Source organism: Canis lupus, chromosome 1, assembly GCF_048164855.1.
Source record: "Canis lupus baileyi chromosome 1, mCanLup2.hap1, whole genome shotgun sequence".
Lineage (NCBI taxonomy): Eukaryota > Metazoa > Chordata > Mammalia > Carnivora > Canidae > Canis > Canis lupus.
The window spans coordinates 75763842-75785904 of NC_132838.1; the positions used below are offsets into that span (position 1 = coordinate 75763842).

General features: G+C 41.1%; 2 long non-coding RNA genes and 1 pseudogene across 7 annotated transcripts in view; 1 reads left to right on the forward strand and 2 right to left on the reverse strand.

The window, feature by feature from the left end:
* Positions 1–6327: 6327 nt before the first annotated feature.
* LOC140605745 (protein lin-28 homolog A pseudogene) lies at positions 6328–11199 on the reverse strand (annotated as a pseudogene).
* Positions 11200–12437: 1238 nt separating this feature from the next.
* Positions 12438–18116, forward strand: LOC140638705 (uncharacterized). Its single transcript, XR_012035700.1, has 3 exons — positions 12438–12541; positions 16114–16285; positions 17912–18116. It is a non-coding gene; the product is annotated as an uncharacterized lncRNA (long non-coding RNA).
* The window catches only part of LOC140638688 (uncharacterized), a 48821-nt gene continuing 41908 nt past the window's right edge, over positions 15151–22063 (reverse strand). For all 6 annotated transcript variants that reach the window (XR_012035695.1, XR_012035693.1, XR_012035690.1 and 3 more), the window contains one exon: positions 15151–15663. This is a non-coding gene — a long non-coding RNA (uncharacterized lncRNA). The remainder of the gene's footprint in view (positions 15664–22063) is intronic.

Genomic DNA, 22063 nt, shown 5'->3' on the forward strand with positions numbered 1-22063 from the left:
CTGTGGCCTTTGGGCAAGTTTCTTACTACTCTGCCCCTCTGTGTGCTCATTTTTAAAGTAGAATCGGTAGATTCCGCTTATAAGTGACACCGTACAGTATGATGTCACTTACATGTGGAAACTAAAAAAGCCAAACTCATAAAAACAGAGAGTTACCAGGGGCAGAGGATAGGGGGAATTGGGGATGTTGTTTAATAGCATAATATGATAGAGATGTTAGCTAGCACTACAATGGTTATCATACTGTAATATATAAGTGTACAAAATCAACACATGTACACCTTAAAGTTATACAATGTTATATATCAGTTATATCTCAAAAAAATTCACATTTTAAAAATAAATAAATTGGGATTTGTGGTGTTCCATACATACTAGTTATGTATATAGTTATACTAATTATATATATATACTAGTTCCATACATAGCTGTTATTAATATTGCTTTGGGTAGCAATAGTTTATATTCTATTTCCTTCTCTCAGAGGTCAATCACAATAATTAATTTGGAAATAAATAATATTTACATAATGAAATGGTACTGATTTTGATCATTGTTAATACTCAGAAGGACATATGGATGATGCATGGAATAATTAATCATATCTATAGAACAGAAAACAAATGTTATTAATACTGACACTGTAAAAGCAACAGTTGTTAAAGTTATAAAAATAACCAAAACAAGAATGGAAAATAACCAAAAAAAGAATAACTAATTTTAAAAATGCAAAGAGAGGGCCTACACTCGTTAATGTAGGCTGATTTGGCTGAAACATTTCATAGTGGAGAAGACTAGATCCTATTCAAAGTGGGTGAGTCAAGAAATAGAGATACATACATCTTATTTAAAATACAGAACTGGACATCTGAAGCACTAAAAAACAAATAGTTCAAATAATTTTCATCAAGGAGAACCATCGAGGAGATTTTTATATTGTAATTGATTTTTATAATATAAGGCATTTTTTCATGATATTCAAAAACTAAGAAGCTCTTGCCATAGTGGAGGCACGGTAGTGTGTAATGTGTATGTGTTGATTGTGTATACAAATTTAATAGATAAGAGAGTTATGCCCCTAAACCTGATAGCAGTTGCTGTCACTGGGGAATTCTTCCCTAACGCTACCTACCCCTAACGTGGGTAGCTGAGGGGCAGGAGTAAGGTGAGTGACTTTCACTAATTCCATTTTGGATCTTTAAAATTTTATGCCATGTTCATACGTCACCTACTCCCAAAATAATAACTTTGTGAAGCCTCCACCTTTCACAACACGGCCCTGTCCATAAGGCTAGAGCCCCAGACTTCCAAATCAGTGTTACCCAGGCTTGTACCAGTCTCTGGTGTCTGTGTCCACACTCTGTTCCTCCTCCATCAACCCCACCAGACACCCATGAGGTGAGGACACCCATGGTAACCTCCAGAATTCCAGGAAGAACAGGTGCACCCCCTTATGGAGGGTTACGAATGTACATTTGAACTGTCTAGTTTTGCAAAATGTTACCTCCTCTCATGTTTTGATTATTTAACAACCGTGGTTAGAGAAGAATGCTAAGCAGTGTATGTGACTAGTCACAGGGTGAAAAGGAAGGATGTCATGGGCTAGTGGCTGACCCACATTGGGGGGCAGAGTTGCCTAGATAACTGTCCAGCTTTTTTGGACGTGTGTCTGTAGATAGGAAGACTGATCATGTACAACCTATTTCTTTTAATAACTCATAATTTCAAAGTAATGATGAACATAAACAATATTTCAAGATAACTGAAACAACTATAATAATACATGAGAGAATCTTTGATTTATTTTGCTGGCAAAGTTCAGAGTCATAGGATATAGCTAATATTAATGGAGTTTGTTGCCTAGATTCATAATTGAGGGAAATGCTGTATTTGGGGTTGACATTAGTGAAAACAAACATTTAATTGTTCCCATTTAAGATCATGAACACCAAAAAAAAAAAAAAAAAGATCATGAACACCTTAAATTTTATCTGTGGACCCAGGATGAGGACCCTGTCCTAGATCCAGTATATCCAGAATTATAAATCCTATCTAAGAAGGCCTAGTTGATCTGTAGCCAGGCTTGAAGCCTTAGATACATTTTGAGAGCTGTTTCAGACAGAAGCCACATGTCAGGCGAGGGAGGATTCCATACTGACTCAAAGTCAAACACATTAAAATTCAAAGGAAGAAATCTAGACTTTTAAATAGATTACCTGGGATGTGGAGCATATGTCATGGTTTTTAGCAATTAGAATTGTTCTCATTCACTTTATCTCCCCAGGCTAATGACACATGATTACAGAAATCACAAGTTAGAGATATTTTGAACTTTTGACAAAACTTGACTCCTTTAGTTGATTGGCCTGTTTTATGCTGCCTGCCCAAGGATATCTATTAATGTGCCATTCTGTCTCAGTTTTAAAACATGGCCTCAAGTTTTTGTTCTTGCTTCTTTTACCTTCTTCCCATCAATCTTGAATTAAGATTGGCTAGTGACCGTTTGGTTAGTAGCATACTATAGAAATGATGCTGTGTGATTTCCAAAGTTAAGTTATACAATATTATGGAACTCCTGCCTTGTTTGATTAAAGTACTTGCTCTTGGAGTTCTGAGCCACCATGTAAGAATTCTAGCCTGAGGCTGCCATGCTGTGAGGAAGCCCATGCCACATGAGTCAGTCCCCTATTTGAACTGTCAAATAGTATAGCACCCCAATTGACAGTCTCAAATAGCCTGGGCTTCACATATGTAAGTGAAAGAACTTTTAGATGATTCTACCTTCCAGCCATTTGAGGAGACCTCCAGATTTTCAAGCCTTCCCAGTTGAGTCCCCAGTCACTGAGGAGCAAAGTCAAGTCATCTTTGCTTTGCTTTGCTTAGCTTGCTCAAATTCCTAAACCACAGAATCATTGAGTGTAACAAAATGATCGGGTGTTGTTATGCCATGAAGCTTTGAAGTAGTCTATTACACACCCAAAAATAACAAAATAAAATAAAATAAAATCCAGTATCTAACCAAGAAGCAGCAGGTAGAAAAGCTGAAGTGGTCAATATGCAGACATAGTGACAAGGCAACAGTAAAAAATCATCAAAGCAACTCCAACTAGACCCTTTTATATACATGAAATTATTGTTCCAAATCAATGTATTAGCTTTAGGCCAGAGGTCAAAAATCCAATTGCCATAAGCACTTATCATATGTTATTTCTGATCATTGTGAAATCTGATCTTTTTCTACACCCTTTTCCCCATCGACCAGTTGCATGCATAGGACTCCAAGGTTCATATGGCTAAACAGGGAGATAGAAGCCTGAGTCCCTGAATGATTGATTGTATGAAGGAAGCCCATCAATTCCCAGAGACACCCACATTGGATTGTTACATGGGTAGCATGATATACTTCTATATGTTATTGAGTCACTGGTATGTCAGAGTTTATTTGCTACAGCATCTAATGTTACCCTAACTGATACAGCAACTCATACTTGACCTCAAAGTCAAGGGACTAATAAACATGGATAAAGATCATGGAGAATATAGAAACATCAGTCCCAACTCCATTCTAACCAGTTTTTGTCATGTGGAAATGTGGAACCAGCTGCCAGATGTTCCTATTTATTTGAGACATGCCAGTGATCCTTATTTTTACAGGCAGTTTTAAGTTTAATGGTTTACTCGATTAAAAAAAAATCAGTGAAGCCAAACAAGACTCACCTTCCAGCCCATTTTGCCACATTGCATCTCTCTGGGCTGGCTGGTTGAAGGGATCCCTTTGCAATCATGGTGTTAGACGGAGGGACTAACCACTATTGAATATCCACTCTATTGTACCACACATTTATTCCATCTGTCGCATCTTCATCAGAGCTGTCATCTTGGAAGACTGCTCATCTCCTCAGCAGCCTTCCACTTCAAAAGACTAAAGTTCTTCCTTTTAGCTCATCTCTCAAAGACCCCCACCCTGCCCCAGTCTGGCCCTCATCTAACCTCCTGCAGTATGTCTTCTTCCAGCTGCATCAGACTCTGCCCTCTCATGTATCTTCTAAACTCTGTGCTTTGCTCAGGCTGCCCAACAGAATGCGTTCATCTCATGGTTCAAGATTCAGTTGATGGACAACACAGGCGAAGAAGTGAGAAACCAAACATATCTGTCCTTAGATTCTGTGATACTTGCTTAGTGGCCTTAGTTAAGCCACCTAAACTTCTCCAGGCTGCATATCATAGAGGCTGAAAATGCCAGAAACCCCAGCCATCTATTCAGCTACGTCAGGGGTCAGCAAACGCTTTCCATTAAAGACCAGAAAGTATTTTCAGCTTTGCAGAACACTTGGTCTCTGTACAGTGATCTACAGTGCCACTATAGTGTGAAAGCAGCCCTAGTCAACACATAAACAACTGGATATGGCTATATTCTAATAACATTTTTATTTATGGACACTGAAATTAGATTTACATTTAATTTTCATGTTATAAAATATTATTTTCCCTTTCATTTTCCAACTATTTAAAAATGTAAAAGCCATCTTGTCTTGTGGGCTAAACATGATCAGGTGGCTGGCCAGATTTGCCAACACTTGAACTAGTTCATGGCCATGTGACTAATCCTGGCCAATGGGATCTGTGGCAAAGTTTTCTGGAGTGGTTTCCTGGAAGAGTGTCCCCTCCTCATTTGTCCTCCCACATTGGGAGGAAACACTCTTCCTCTGGGGCTGGACATTGTTTTATCTCCAACCAATGCCATCCTGGGTCATTAGAGGCAAGGGTGGTGACTTAGCTTGGATAGAAATAGAAAGACTCTAGATCCTTGTTGATATCATTAAGCTGCCAAAGCAGCCCTGAAACCATCTGACTCCAGACTTTATTTCATAAGAAACAGAATTTTTTCTCATTGTTTAGCTGGGTGTTTTGCAGTGGTGTACCAAGTAGGGGGAGCAGTGTGCCCTGGGTGTAGGCAGTCAGGGAGTGTGTGGTCTGCAGGGAATTTTAAAAAAGTAATAAAAACAACTAAAAGTCCATCTGCTTTTTATTACCACTATGCACCAACAATTCTAAACCATGCCAGTGATCAAATCCCACCCCTGTTCGGGTCCTCTGCTCCAAACACACCCAATCTTGTTACCCAACTAATACTTTGTCCTAATACTTTGCACCTTGCAGTCATGAGGTTCCTAACTGATATGTATGCCCCAACACCCAGCATGGTGTCTTGGCTTTATAAATATTTTGCTGAAGTATTGAAGAACCCATGATCCACACACATGCACATGAGGACCTATATGAACCCGTGCAGTTGTCATGTTATAATTGCATTCTACTGGCTTAAGAAAGTGAAGAGTATTCTTAGATTTCTGCTTCACATTCTTAGATTTTGACTTGACATTTCTTAAACCCACAGTGGAATCATGAGGCCTCTACTCTATTGTGACCTCATATAGCTTTACCATGGTTTCTCAAGGCCTGGCTGCGTTTTCCAGGACGGTCTTGGAGAAGGGTGCATTTGTCTAAATTTAAAAAGAGAGAGAAAAATCAAAATAAACTTCAAACAGTGCACTTGAATTAACTCAAGAAATGCATAGTGTCCCAAAATAAGAAAATCAGCCTAACCTAGAAAAATGTAGCCCAAGTACTCAGGATTCAGAACCATATGAAGTGGTGTATGAGTGTCAGAAGTGGGCACAGCTCCTCCACAGCATGCCTCACTGCCCCTGGCTCTGCTCTGGGATGCCAACCATTTAATTGGGACTATAACTTAGCATGTTCTAGAGCTGTTTTCTATTACAAATGTGTATACATGACTTAAACATCAAGCTTTAATTTTTACCAAGATGGTTTCCCAGTTCTATTTTCATTGTACTATAAAATCACACACATGTGCATTCATGCATACACAGTCATACACAAACATGCATAAACACAAAAAACACATCTGTTGACAAAACATTTGTGCACTTACATGCAGGCAAGTATATGTGTGTGTGAACATGCAGCACACATCAACACACACACGGGCAAAGACATTTTCATACACAAGCAAAGCACATATACACATACACACATACATGAACACAAAGATATATACATGCACTTGTACACACACACAGTAAATACATGTCTGTACTCACATCCCTCAGCACTTGGACATGAGAGTTTTTTGGTTTAACTTCATATAGCAGAGTTATTAAGAAAGGCTCAAAACTCAGATCAAACTAATTTGAAACCTGGCCCCAACTCTTTCTAGCTGTATAACTTTGGACAAGTTATTTAACTTCTCTGAACCAACCCTAATTCTGTAACACAAAATACACAAACATACAAAACCAGAATATTTATTTTACAAAAACAAAGTTAAAATACACAAGATGCATCATTCGCACACAGCTAGAACAGTTGGCATCCTGGAGAAAATGGGGCCCATGGTGCAGTTGTCCAAGGGAGCAAATACAGAAAATTCTATTAGCCCAGAGTGGGGTGGGAGTAAGCTTAGGGGCAGCAGGTCTGCAGCTGTTCCCCCAACAACCTCTGTGCCTACTGTCATAACCCACTTCTTGGGATGGTCCTCAGCACCCTATCCCAAGAGCGGGTTATGAGACAAGATGTGGAAAAACCCTGCCTTACCCCCTGAGAGAGTCCCTCCCCATAGAGTGCAGTGGTTCATGCTGTCCGGCCCAGTAACTTGGATAGAGCATGGCCAGAGTTCACTTGCCTCACCTCTCCCCTCTCCCCTGCCAAGAGGGAAGATGGGGTCATGCGGGGGGCCACCGCCTGAGATGCGGCAGAGCCAGTTGCCCCCTACCCATCCTGTCTCCACTGCCTCCACTCTGTCCACTGATGCCTGCTCTTCAAAACTTCCTGATCACAAAAGGATAGCCCCCTCCCACTATAGGTCAATTCTGGGCCCGCGAGAGCAGGACTCCTCTTCTTCCTCCTTTTGGAAGCAGGCTGGTTTTCCCTGTGAGCCGGTCCCCCACTGGGCCTTCAGTGGACATGAGGTCACCATAGGGCTGCTACTCTGGCATAAGTGGCCCTTCTTGGGCTGGGGTGGCAGCTGGAACTCCTTGACACGGTAGTCTAGGCCTCCACGGTTGCAGCATCTGTCACCCTCTGCTCGGTGCTTCTGCCTGTTGTTCCCTTTGGGCGCCTCTGGACCCTGGCACAGAGCACCCCTCCACAGCCGGCTACTTGGAAGGTTCCATGTCCTCAACCAACTTCTTAAAGGTGGACTCCACTGCCTCATCCTCCTTGAGGCTCCGGAAGCCCACTATGTGCCACCTGCTCTGATGCACACAGACATCCACGGGGTAGGGGTGGCATTCCCCACCCCCCGGCATGGGCGCTCATGGACATGCACACGCGAAACCCCTTCCAGATGCGAGCTCCAGGCCGCTGCAGCTCCTCTATCCTCTGCTGCCAGAACTGCCTCTTCTCGCGCCTTGGCACTACCACCTGCACGTGCAAACTGCTAGTTTGACACAGAGACTCGAAACAGTGCCTGTTGTTACCTGGTTCATAAGATTTAAAGAACCCAAGGGTTTTGTGTGGCCCCATCCTTCAGAAATAGATGAGCCCATTGGCAGAAACCTGCCACTACCCCTAACCCCCCGGCTGTTCCAGGCACAGGCAGCTGCAGAGGCCCTGCTTGGCTGGGGTCAGGTGTCTGGAGGGATTGGCTTCCTTCCACAGGCCCATCTCCCTGCACGCAGTCTGTTCATCAGCATTTCCAGGAATCAGAGCAAACAGTTCTTACTTTGGAAGGAGGTTGGGTTAATGCTAAAGCTCGAAATCTCTAAAGCTCCATCAGGGATAGCCAGGCAGGAGGAGTTGGGGGATCCGTCACCCTAAGGCCTGACATTCAAGAGGAAGACGTAGATGTCAGCCAAAAAAGCATGTCCCTGAATCAAGTGGGATCTACACCAAGGAAAGGGATCGAGAAGACGAGGGAGTAAATGGTGAAAGTCAAGGCAGGGTTTATGAGGGGAAAGGGAACAGGACATTTTCATGGCAGTATCTTAAACCTGGCCTAGGACTTACCTAGAAACATCTACCTCAAATTAGCTCTCTCTCTTCCTCTCTCTCTAAAAGCATATTCAAAAAGTTGTTATATTTTCCTATTACTTCTGGACTAAAATTAAAAATAGGTTAAAGAATGGTTTATTATTAACTGAGCCAAAACATCTCCACCTTCAGCCAAGATTGACAATAAACAGTCTGATGCTATCTTGCCCAGCAGGAGTGCTGTTCTGCCTAAGAGTGCAGAGAGACGTACACCAAAAATAATAAACAAAATAAACAAAATAAAATTCAGCAAGACAAACTCCAGGACAAATCTGTTCCCTTTGGCCTCCTGAAGGGCAATGAGGATTGTTGCCATTCTGAAATTGCTTTCATGCTTTCTCTGTGTCCAAGCCTTGCTGGCTTTCCTGAAATGTATAATCCTTTTATGTTTAACAAGTATGGATAAAACATGGTAGAAACCCAACAGCAAAGTAGTTTTCAATGGAGATAATGGATGTAGGTTCCTCATAAATGGCTGTAGCTTTGCTGGATGCTCCCAGGAAAAGAGATGGAGAAGTTTGAGTGAGGACAAGCCAGTGAGAGAGGCCGATTTTTGCACTCAGGGGACAGTGGATGCCTCCAAACAAAGACAATTTGGAGATCATCTTCATCAATAGTTTTATATTCTAAAAAACAAAACAACAAAACAAACAAAAAACAAGAAAACATGGAATTGGTCATCCACCTATGAAAAACATGGTTGTAGACACACATTTATATTTTTTCCTATGGCTTTCCTTTGTAAGCCCGTTTCATCTACCCTATCAAGATGCTTAGTGTTTTTTGTGGGTGACAGCTACATCATTAAGAACTAAAAATGCCTCCATTTTTCCAACAGCAGTCTTGAAAAAAGTGCTCTACATCCCAACCAGGAGAAACTTACCTGACTAGTAAGCTGAGATTATCTTATCCAAACTAGGTAAAACGGGACCAGCAGAACCCCTTGCAAAATGCTTTGCTATTAAGACATAGCTAGGACCCAGTGAGCCAGCAGGAAAGCTTGTTCTCTGCAAGGGAATCAGCAAGGCTGTCAGGAAAACCATAAAGGAAAGAACGTGGAACTACAGACATCAAAAGTAGAACTAAAAATTTAGCTTTAAAATATTTAGTGGTAGTCTTGGGGCATCTGAGTGGCTCAGTCCATTAAGCATCCAATTCTTTGTTTTGGCTCAGGACATGATCTCAGGATCCTGGGGCTGGGCCCCGTGTCAGGCTCCACACTCCGCTTAGATCCTCTCCCTCTCCCTCTCCTTCCCACCACCTGCCTCCTTGCTCCCTCTCAAATAAATAAATAAATAAATAAAATCTTTTAAAAATTTAGTGATAGTCTTCATATGATGTAACAAGAATGGTACTTCATCTCTGTTGTATTCCTCCCAAAACTTGTAACCCCAGGCTGACTATAAGAACATCAGACAAATCCAAATTCAGGAGCATTCTAGGAGGCACTTGACCAGTAGTCCTCAATGTTGTCAAGGTCATGAATAACTGAGAAAGTCCAAGAAACCAACACAGGCCAGAGGAGCCTAAGGAGACATGACAGCTAAATATAGTGTGGTATCCTGAATGGGATCTTGGATTTGAAAAAAGACATTGGGGGAAAACTAGTGAAATCTGAGTAAAGTGTGGAGTCTAGTTATCAAAGTCTTGACCCACGTTGTTTCCTTAGTTATGCTGATGTACTACAGAGATGTAAGCTGTTGACAGTAGGGGGATCTGGCCGAGGGCTATGTAGAAAGTCTCTGTACTGTCTTTGCAGATTTTCTATAAATTGAAAACTTTTCTAAAAAATAAGTCATTTTTTACAAATTTCCATGATCATAACAAAGAAGTAAGTTTAGTTAAAAATGAAACCACCAAAATGTTCCAACAGATTCATGATTTTTACATATTAATCTTAACTGAATTATTACTATTAGACTACATACCTAGTTCAGCACTAGGACATGGTAAAGAATGTTCAATTCTTCAGACAATGCCCAGTTGACTGAGAAGTATGGTGTTCAGCAGTTGACCCCAATTCCACATCTGTGGGGTGCCCCGCTTGTCTGGACCACACAGTCATGACCAGGTCATACCATCCATTCTCTTGGGAGAGGCACACCAAAGTTCTAGCATGATGTACGTGAGAAAATCGAGAACTAAAGGCTTGGTGTCATACACATGATTAATTCATTCTTTATACCATCCACTCATTTGTTTGCTTAATTTCATTAAAACATTCAAAAGTATATTCAAAAACGTTTACATAAGGGGCTCCTATCTACCTGGCACCGTGCTAGATCCTAGTCCCTACACTAATAGGCCCAATAATTGACAATAACAAAGTTGTTAAAACCACATGCTGGTATCCTGAGTTTGTGACTGTGGGCAAATTGAATGGATCTTAAAGACGGTTTCTTCCCTTATGTCATTTCTATGGTGTGGGGGGGCAGGTTCGTGAGTGTGATGTGTTGAGCACACCCACTGTCAGCTGGCATTGTTTGTCAACACTACAGACACCAGGCACTTGGGTAGGAAAATGAATAAAGAGGAGGAGAAGCAGATCATTCTTCTGCTGCTTCAAAGGTAGGTGGTCTTAGTACTTATGGAACCACACTGGGACTCAGTTTCTTTGTCTGAAAAGTAGGGGAAATATTTCCCGTCTTAGGTTTTCAAGAGAATTAAAAGAAACAAGACATGTAACAGACTCACCAAGGTACCTGGCAGGTGACAGACTCTCAGCCACTGAGAGCTGTTATTCCTTAAATACGATGGCAAACATGACAGTCACAGAACTAGAGGGGAAGCGTTTGTCTGCGCCCAGAGAGGAGTTTGGCCCAATATAATAAGAAGACAGTTACAACAAAACAGTACCTAAGGGGGCATCTTTGGATGCTCACAAGATGAAGATGACATATTTTGCTGAGGAACACAAACCCACACAACTCAGCGTGAATCCTCTTTCCCAGGCTGCCTGAAGTTACCCAAATTATTTTCCTGGTGTTCACTTGGTTGCAATTCCTTCACCTGACAGCTGAGGCCCAGCCCCATCTGCCCCCAAATCCCTCCCCAACCCATTGTTTCTCTCTGCACCAGTCCAACCAGATAGTCCGCTCTCATTTCTCCTGTGTCTCCAAGCCTGGCACTTCCCGCCTGACTCATCGTCCCAAGTCCAGCCCACATCCTACCTGGTGCACGAGGCTGGCTTTAACTACCATCTTTTAATTTTAAAGGACTTTTTTCCTGACTCTTCCAACTAAAATTAATTTTTCCTTGCTCTCCATTCACATGCTGCAATCTTTTCTCCGTTCTTCTCTTACAGCTCCTGCCACCCATCCCTCACCTTGGAGCAATGGTTCACCCTATACAAGCTTAGAAGCTGTTTTTGGGCATGCTTCATTTCCTACTTCATCTCTTTGCCATCCAAAGCTCCAGGGAAGCCTTCCCACACATGTAGTCTGTAAGGATTTGTTGAATATTCCGGACTAAAAGATCACTCAGGACAGCTGGCACACAGGCAAACTGTAAAATCTGATGTGATCACTCAGTAAATTCTAAATAGTTATCCTATAAGGAAAGCAGTAAGAAAGATGAATTAAAAAAAAAAAAAAAGAAAGATGAATTTTGTGGCAATTGTTTGGTTCAGCTGCCCAGCCTGCCCGGCCTTCCTAAATGAAGCAAGGCTGATCCATGAAAAGCAGGGGGGCTTTACCCAGTTCTGAACCTAGAACTCATGGGCCTGGCTTAAGCCACCTGCTCAGGTAGCTACTGCAGGACCTTAATAAATCAAGCCTCGATTTGACCCAAACTTTGAGGACAACTGTGACACATTTCTATTGACCTGCTTGGGACAAAGAGAATTGAATAGATTCTCTTATTGAATAGAATAAAATAAGATTTTATTTATTTATTTATTTAAGAATGAGAGTGTGAAAGGGAGTATACGTACAAGCAAGCGAAGGAGCAGAGAAGGAGGGAGAAGCAGACTCCTCACTGATCAGGGAACCTGACTTGGGCCTCGATCTCAAGACCTTGGGATCATGACCTGAGCCAAAGGCAGACACTTAACTGACTAAGCCATCCAGGTGCACTGGGACAAAGAGAATTGTAAGATAAAGTTTAGCTTTTTGGTGTTACTGTGACACCTTTGTAATTTCCTGAGAGATAGGAGTGTCTCTTTTTCTAATGAGGTGACTCTGGGGGGCTCCTGGATGGGGCTGGAGGAGGACTGGTCACCAGAAACACCAAACATGATTAGAAGCTTGGAACTTCCAGCTCTACCCCATCCTCCTGGGAGCAGAATGGAACTGGAGATTGAGTTAATAATCAATCATGCCGACATCACAAAGCCTCTATTAGAAAATCCCCAAACTCTGGATTTCAGAGAGCTTAGGTTGGTGACCACATGGAATCACTGGGAGGGTGACATCTGGAGAGAGCATGAAAGCTCCTCACCCCCTCCCCATACCATGCTCCATATACTTCTTCATCCAGCTGTTCACCTGTATCCTTTGTCACATACTTTCAGATAAACATAAATAAGTGTTCCTCTGAGTTTTCTGAGAAGTCCTAACAAATTAGCAAATTCAAAGAGGGGACCCCTGATTTAGAACCAGTTGGTCAGAAGTACATGTGACAATCTAAGATTGACAGTTGACATCTGGAGTCTGGGCAGTCATGTGGAACTAAGCTTTAGCCCCTGTGGCCTGTGCTCACCCCAGGCAGTTAATGACAGCACTGAGCTAAATTACAAGACTCCCCACTGGTGTCTACCAAGAATTGGAAAATTGCTTGGTGTGACAAAACCCACACATTTGGTGTCAGAAGTATTCTGAGAGTAAAAGAAAGTGTTTCTTCTTTGCTTTTTGTTTTATTGAGGTAGAACTGACATGTAAGTTGCTTTTTCTTCTACTTCCCAGATCTACTAGCCAGTCTGCCAACCCCTCCCATTCTGAGAAAGACTTCTAACTTGCCAAGGAAAGAAGGAGAGAAGGAGGGGAAGGGGGGCGAAAAGGAAGGGGAGAGGGAGGGAAGCAGAAAGGACAGAATCTAGCTAGTCACATGTACTTATAACCACCACTTCCTGAATTCTGGTCAGTTTTGTCCATCATTTGATGGTCTACAGCTAACTACTACACATCTTCCAGACTGTGAAAATATGCTTAATACATCCATCTGAAACTGGCATCTTTAAAGAAGGAAACTGACACTGTCTGATTTTAAAGTTAAACACTCAACTCTCAAGCACCTAGAAGGCCTGCCAGAGTCCTGATTGGAGGCCTGGCTTGCCTTTATGAAAATACTTCTCTCTGAGACTTAACTCAGGTGAGGGGGCAGAGAACCAGTTTTAGTTGAAGGCTTCAGTGTGGGCAAATGGACCATGGGGAAGAGAACTCCACAAAAACTTCAGAATTTTTCTTTTTTGGAAAAACAGAGTTTCCAGTCTCTCAAAACTTAGTCTACTTTGACATGTTTTCCTCTTCACTTAAACCCTTACTTTTTCCAAAGGAAACTTAATTTAAACAATGTGTTATTGTAATTAAATAAAGAACTTAGTGATACAAACACCAACATTCTTGTTTGAAAGTAAAACTTTCCTAGCTTCCAGGACTGCCAGAGAATTTTTAAAAGGATAGTGGCAGCTTTTGAGCAAAGAGTTTTTGCAGAGCCAGAATGAGAAAATGAGCCGGGAATTTATTATCTGAACATGCTGTGTGGAGACTGAAGTAGATGAAACTCACCCTCCTTGTCCTCATAATTCTAACTACACGTGTGGATTAAGCAGCAACATTTCCGAGGAAACTCAGATGTCTCAGCAATCCTTCATTCACGGTGCAACCACCACACAGGGTGTCACGTTGGTAGAAGAAGAGCAGCCTGCTGTTAGATGCAGTAGATGCCATGTGAAAAATTTCCTGGGACCTTCAGCTGTGTTAGTTTATCACCAGCAATGCTTCATCCCAGCTACTGACAACCAAAATGATCAATGGAGCGTTAGTCTCCTGGGAAAATGTGAAGTTTTAAATGGAACCACAAGACAGAATGAAGATGCTTGGAAATAACTGAAAGCAATGAAGACCATCCCAACAGCAAAGGACTGAATAACTGCGAAGCCCAGATAAATTATCCTCTGGTGCATCAGGAAATGCCTGCTTATTTCTAGATTCATGTAGCACTGAATGATTATGGGGTCGTTTGCTATATGTTTGACCAAAAGAAAAAAGTCTATATTCACATCTGATTCTGATTATGTAAAAGAATCCAATGGGTCTGCCCCAGACAAGGCCATTCCCCAGACACCATGAATGGTGAGGCAGGAAGAGAGAGAAGCGTGCTAAGACTATAAGGGGCTATGTTGAAAAACAAACCTAGTCCCCTTCGTTCCTCTTGATAATCACCTGGATGGCTGGGGGTCCTCTCCTAGATAAGTCCATGTCATGGCCCACCCTAACATATGGTGCTACCATCATTTTATTTATGCTCAATACTAAAGATCTAGGAATTGATGAAAGTTCATTGTAGGCAGAGGACAAGGGTCCTCCATCATCACTCCTCACTAATCAGGGTCAAGGAAGATATAGAAGTACAGTGCCTCTTACCTGTGATATAAAAAGTAACATTCCCCAAAGACCATTCAAGGTCATGGGCAAGAAAGTCAGTCAAGAAAAATTAGCAGTTAAGAGCAGGCCATGGAAGCCCATTGAAGGGAGGTTAAACAACCAGTTTGACCAACCAGACAAAAAAGAAGTGGGCAGGCCAACAGGAACTGGATAAAATCTGAATGCTGCTAGTCAAAACATGAGTTTTAATGGTTGAAAGGCTCAGTTAAAAGGTCTGTGTAGGGACAAAGATCCCCATATACTCAGTGTACAAAATAATTGATAACATTTATTAATCATTTATTGTGTGCCAGACCCTTTAAGAAATTTTAATTACAGTATAGTTAACATACAGTGTTAAATTAGCTTCAAGCATACAATATAGTGATCTAAAGAGTATAATGCTAAAAAAAGTCAGTCAGAGAAAGACAAATATCATATGATTTCACTCATGTGGAATTTAAGAAACAAAACAAATGTATAAAGGAAAAGAAAACAGACACTTTTAAAAGGCTTTATGCATATTATTTCATTTATTTCTCACAACACAGTATACTGAAATAGGTACAATAATCAGCATCCCCCTTTCTCAGTTGAAGAAATCAAGGCACAGAGAGGTTGAGTAATTTGCTAAGTCACCCTGCTAGCAAACAGAAGAGATAAGATTGAAACCCAGGAAGTATGACTCTATAGTCCATAGGCTTTATCAATAAGCTGATGGGCTCTGTAGTATCTACTGCTCAACAAGAATTTTTATCTCTGCAGCACTCACAAGATATGTGGAGGCTCCAACTGGGGGCACCTGGGTGGCTCAGTTGGTTGGGCATCTGATTCTTGATCTTGGCTCAGGTCTTGATCTCAGGGATCCTGAGTTCAGGTCTCAAAAGATATTTGGACGTTCAAACAACCCTCAGTCGTGTGGCAGGATTACTTTCATCCAGTCTTGAAAGTAGAACTCACCCTTTCTCTTCAGAGGACCCCAGAGATGATCCATGCCCAAGAGCGGAGTAACCAGGAACCTTCCATCCTAAAACAATGGAAAGCTGCAACTATAGGTGAAAGCAGCCTCATGTTTCCTCCTGATCTTGCAGACCAGGATGTAATTTCCTCCTATTTACAGTGTTCAGTAAAATCCAATTTTAGAGTCAACTAGCAATGCTTTCGTTAGAAAGTCAAATGGAAGAGTTATTTAAGATATTAACTAAAAGATAAGTGGAAAAGTTGAACATGAAAATAAAGACATCTCACAAAATGCTTAATTAGAAAAGTATTTTAAACATTTTAAGTGTTCACACTTTGAACATCCCGAATATTTGCATAACTTGATTCCAAAAGGAGTCTCAATAAGGGGGTTTCAAACTTTCAAAGACTATAAAAAGATAGTGTGTTGTTTTCCATGTGTTTGTTTTTGAACAGAGCTCTGAAATTGTCTGGCAAACCCAAAGGGAGTCCTATTTTCCTTGAATGAATATACCAGATCTGTCTTCATTTTGAATCTACACTCTGTATTCCTGCCCACACAATACCCACTTTGCAACCAAGTCTGTACTGTGCCTCAACTGGACACCACTCTAAGGGTCAAGGATACAGAGGGGCAACACACAAAATCCTCACACGTGGAGCTTGCATCCTAGTGGACAAGGCAGATGGTAAACAAGTGGATATTGGCACATTGTGGTTAACAATGGGAGGGAAATACACAGGAGCATCTGATATATAAGAATAAAATAACAGAAGGAAAGGCTGTTTGGGGACTGATGGCCAAGGACGACTTCTCTGAGGGTGTGGCATTTCAAATAAAATTAAAAACTGTTTTTTTTTTAAATAATAACATCAGAATATAATGATGTACTATATGTTGGCAAATTGAATTTAAATTAAAAAAATAAAAATTTTTAAAAAGGTAAACAAAATTGACAAAACTTTAGCTGGATTAAGAAAAAAAAAGAAAGATCTAAATAAAATAAAACCAGAAATGAAAAGCAGACACTACAACTGATCCGACAGAAATACAAGGGATCATGAGACTACTATGAACAATTATACACCACCATCTTGGATATCCTAAAAGAAATGGATAAATTCCTAAAAAATATACAACCTAGCAAAACTGAATCAGAAATAATTTAAAAAAAAAATCTGAATGAACCAATAGTGAGTAAAGAGATTGAATTGATAATCTAAAACTTCCCAGCAAAGAAAAGCCCAAGGCCAGATGGTTTCACTGGTGAATTCTATCAAACATTTAAGGAAGAATTTAAATGAATCTGTCTCAAAATCTTCCAAAAAAATCAAATAGGAGGGAACACTCCTAAACACATTCTGCAGGACTAGTGTTACTCTAATATCAAAGCCAGATAAGAATACAACAAGGAAAAAGGAACTTAAGGCCAATATCCTTGATGAATATAGACACAAAAATTCTCAACAAAATATAAGCAAACTGAATTCAAAAGCACAGCTACAGCAATCAAAACAGTATAATAGTGGCATAAAAATAAACAAATAGATATATGGAACAGAATCAGGATCCCAGAAATAAGATGTTGCATATATAGTCAACTAATATTTGACAAGGCAGCCAAGAATACTCAATGGGTACCATTTATTTGAAAGTTGCTAAGAGTGAATTTTTAATGTTCTCACTACAAAAAAGAAATGGTAATTCTGTGACTTGATGAGTGTGTCAGCTGATCATTTCCTGATATATAATTTCCAGATCAACATGTTGTGCCCAGTAAACTTTTTTTTTTTAATTTTTATTTATGATAGTCACAGAGAGAGAGAGAGGCAGAGACACAGGCAGAGGGAGAAGCAGGCTCCATGCACTGGGAGCCCAACGTGGGATTCGATCCCGGGTCTCCAGGATCGCGCCCTGGGCCAAAGGCAGGCGCCAAACCGCTGCGCCACCCAGGGATCCCTGTGCCCAGTAAACTTACTCGTGATGCTGTATGTCAATTACATCTCAATAAAGCCAGGGATGGGGGGAGGAGATTTCACTGTAGTAAAGGCCCAAGGAGACCTGGAACTTGAGTTTTTCCTAGTACGTGAAATTTTCAGCTTATTCATAATAATCCAGGTGTAAATTAACACTTAAAATTTTTTATAGAATTCTGCAACAACACTGCTGCTCCCAACCTAACTTCCAATCATATTTTCCAAACCTTTCCCTTCCAAGCCCCCATTTTAATACAACCGGTCTGCTTGGTACTCCCTAAATGTGTTATGTCTATTCTTTCTTCCTCCTCACCCTCCTCCATGTGTTCTCTCTACAGGATTGCCCTTCTTCCTTCCTTTGCCCAAGGCTCTAGCTGGTGCCATCGATTGCATGAAGCCTTCCCTGGCTAGCTTTATCCACAACTGACTGAGAATACCTACAAACCATAATGCCTCTATCACTCATGTGATGACTGGCAGTTAGTGCCCTGACTCTGAGCTAACTTTTCAGTGTTTATATCCAGTGTTTTCAAATAAACTATATATGACTTGAGTTCCTTTGTGGTTTTCTTTGCATGTACCTTTGCTGGCCAGATGCCCCTAAAATCTCTTAGATCATTTAGCACAGCATATTATAATTGCCAATTTACTTGACTTTCTCCTAAATAACTCCCACATCCAATTAAGTATCCAGTTCTCCTGCCTTGGACTCCTATATGTCTCTTGTAGCTATATACCTCTTACCATCATCCTTCCATACCTATTCTAATTCAACCTCCCAGCACTTCCCACTGGAATTAGTGGACTAACCTCCCAACTGGTGTTTCTGCCTCCTTTTCTGCCCTTGCAAGCCATCCAACATTCAAGGCCAGCATGACCTTTCTAAAGGTCATATCTGATTACATCTCTCTCCTGAGGAAACCTGCTCTGTGCCTTCCCATTGCGCTTAGTACGAACACCAAAATTCTCCCATGGTTTCCAAGGCCCTGCCCAGTCAGGACACCCTTCCTCTGTGACCAGCAAAAGGCTCTTCTGCTCCAAAACTCTTATTTCTTCTCTCCTCCCCTTTCCATGTCTCCATCACATTTATTCCTGTCCATCCTCTAGAGCACAGCTCACAGGCCACTTCCTGACAGGACATGCTCTACCACATCCTCACAGCATTCTGGTCTAATCCCTTGTGGCTCCGATCGCAAGCATGATTAAATAAATAATTATGTGCTATGTGATTTAATGTCAGTGTCCCCCACTACATCTATGTTCCAAAGAATAGAAACCTTTATTTTCTTGTTCACTGCTTTACCTGAGCTGTCACCACAATGCCTGGATTATAGTTGGCCTGAAAAGTCTTTTAAATAAGCAAATTCACAATTTAAGCATAAGCTATTAAAGGCATGAAAAAGGTCTTATTCACGAGTTTACCCCCTCCATCTAGCACAGGCCTTCCACATAATAGGATCCAAAAAGATATTTTTATTTTGATTTTTTTTGAAGATTTTATTTATTTATTAGAAGGAGAAAGAGAGAGAAAGAGAGAGAGAGAATGAACAGGCAGAGGGGAGAAGGAGAGGGATAGGAAGAGGTACAAGCTGATTCTCACTAAGCATGGAACCAGTGTGGGCTCGATCCTAGGATCCTGAGATCATGACCTGAGCTGAAACCCAGAGTCCAAAGCTTAATAGACTGAGCCACACTTGGGCCCTCAAAAAGATATTTTTTTAATGAGTGGCTCTACCTCATAATGCTAGCTTTTTATTTTGTAAAAGTTGAAGGATAATAAGAAAGCCCTAAGTGTGAAAGTTCGAAAAAAGAAATATTAAATAATGCCATTTTTAAAAAGCCCAACTTCAGGACTGATTTAGGTCAATCATATTATTTATATTTACCTTCGCTGCCTAGAGAGCTAAGGCTGAGATTTGCATGGGAAGATAGGGTCTTCAGCTTACCAATCTTCAAATAAAATATGACTCTGACCTAAAGTTTAGACATCATCGGTGAATACAGATAGGAGCAATTTCCTATGCTGACTATGGATGAAAGGTCATTCCCTGTTTGGTTGTTGCATTACGTGCTCTTACATTGTTGCACCATAAAAATAAGCAGGACATTTGTTTTGAGTTATCAGAGAATTTTAATCTTGGCAGCTTCTCCGTCTGTGTAGAGCCAGGGTCTCTCAGACATAAGCTACTCTCTTAGACAGTTTCTAAAGCTACATTAACTGCTTCGAGCAAGTTGGACAATGTGCCAAGAACAAATGGAGATGCTGCAGTAAGGAAAAGTGCACAGCCGTAATATGGCTAGAGGATCAAACCAAGCATGCATACCCGAGAAGGGAAAGCCCTGGTGGGTGCTGCTAACATAGAATAGTAATCTTACCTTCATCACGAAAACTAACCCAACCGTGAGGTAGCAGTACAGCCTGAAAATTTTCAAAACTGCAGCTCGAATTTGCATGCCTAGGAACATAGGCATGTGTCAGTGAAGAGACTGGTTTGCTGAGGTTAAGTGTGAGAAAAAATAGTGTTGCTAGTTGCTTTAAAGTAGTGCTTCATGCAATGTTTTCTGTGGAGCACTCGAGTAGGATGATAAAGAGGGAGGGGGTCCTGTAATCCCTCCTGGAGATTCACCATGCATGCAATCATATGAAAACCCCTATAGTAAAGAAATCTGTTAAACCTGGCATTTTCCAAAATTAATTGACTGTGGAACCTTTTCCTATGTAGCATCCTGTTGTCATTTATCATTTTTTGGCTGGCAGACATCTCAAGTAGCTTCTTCTGTTTAGGGAATCCCCAACTGTGTGAGAATCTTGCAGAGAGGCAAAGCCTACCTCTTTCCACAGGAGGTAAAAGGCAAAGAATCCCCCTGCCTCACTTTGTGGGAACCAGGGCATCACATGCCCTTAGGGCCAATGGGCTGCTGCCTCCTGGGACTTGGACTCTGTAGTAAATGGAGGAAAAGCAGAAGCAGTGCAAACTCCTGGGAGCTATGATGGGCACAAGATTCAGAGCTCAGAGCCATTGGGGGTGCAAGGAAAGTGATAAGTATCTACAGGTGGTGGCAGTGGTGTCCTACCAGGCGGTCCCCAGGGCATGGTTTTAGCTGTGATTCTAGTCACCTACCTCACCCTGGGCTCCTGACCATTGTCTCAAGGTGTTCTCCAGTCTTCCATCAGGAAACATGAATTCAAGTACCTTTCTCTTCCTATTAAGTCATCCAGAGGCAGCCTCTGTTGCCTGCAGATGAGAATTTCACTCTGACTTGTCCTTTAACATCTGTCAGAATGAAGGCTTCAGTGGAATGACCCTGGAACGTGCTACCTTCTCATGCAACATGACCAACCTAGTAAGTTGGATTCTAAGATGACAGTATAGTAAATTGGTGTGCTTTTATGTCCTTGACCGGACATATTAATGCAACTTCCAACAAGCGATTTACTATTTCGTATGAAGTTTATGGAAAAAAAAAAAGTCTCAGAAAAAAAAATTCATCTCTGATTTCACCTCCAGATCATGTAATAGGTCTCTTGTAGGCACCACCTCACTTCCTCTGACTTGGCCATGACTTTTCCTCCCTGACCCTCCCCATACCACAGTCGACTATTTCTTTTATCCTTAAACAGGATCCACTCCATCTTAGTGCTAAGCAGTGTGAGTTTTGTGCAGATTATGCAGGCTGCAAATCTAAAAAGAAATAATAACTGTGCAACACAAACATGTTTCCCCCGACAGGAGATTTTACCTGCTAATTTTTTAAAAATACTGTAGTTCAAAATAAAATATGTCACATTAAGTTTTCCAGGAGGAAGAACCAAGTTGAAATGAACCACCTGAGTAGCAACTGGAGTCAAAATCCTCTAGTGTCACTGACGAGGAAACAAGAGGTGAAAGCACACAGGCAAATATAAATGTTAGAGCTACTACACATGTATTTTTTTTTTCTCCTTTCCTAGGTGGTGAAAACAATCTCATATATTTCCATCTAAAAATGTCATATGTTGAGAGTAAATTTGACATATTTCTTCCTGGTATGGGTGACCTCTGGACCTCTGTTTCAAATACACCATTCCCAAATCTGTTAAGTTTCCATATTGTTAATTGTGCTATCTTGGTCTTGCATCTCACTTGTGATAATGGACTGATAATGGATGAAATGGGATTTCCTGCTTGTAACTAAAAACAATAACAACAAACCCTTGATTTCTGAGCTATACCATCAATACACATGAGTAATTTCAGCTTATTTACACTGTCCCCCACCCATATTTCCTGCTGGTCCTTGTGAGAAAATGGGAGTATAGAAATACTGTGCCTTGTTAAAAGCTTTGACTAAAACAAAAAATTCTGGAGATTTTAGTTTTTTGCTTTGCATTCAAATACAAATATATCTACGTAATGGAAGAATTGACTTATTTGAAAAAATAACACTTTGAGTTACTAACTAAAATCTTCCTAGGGGTGCCTGGGTGGCTCAGTGGTTGAGCATCTGCC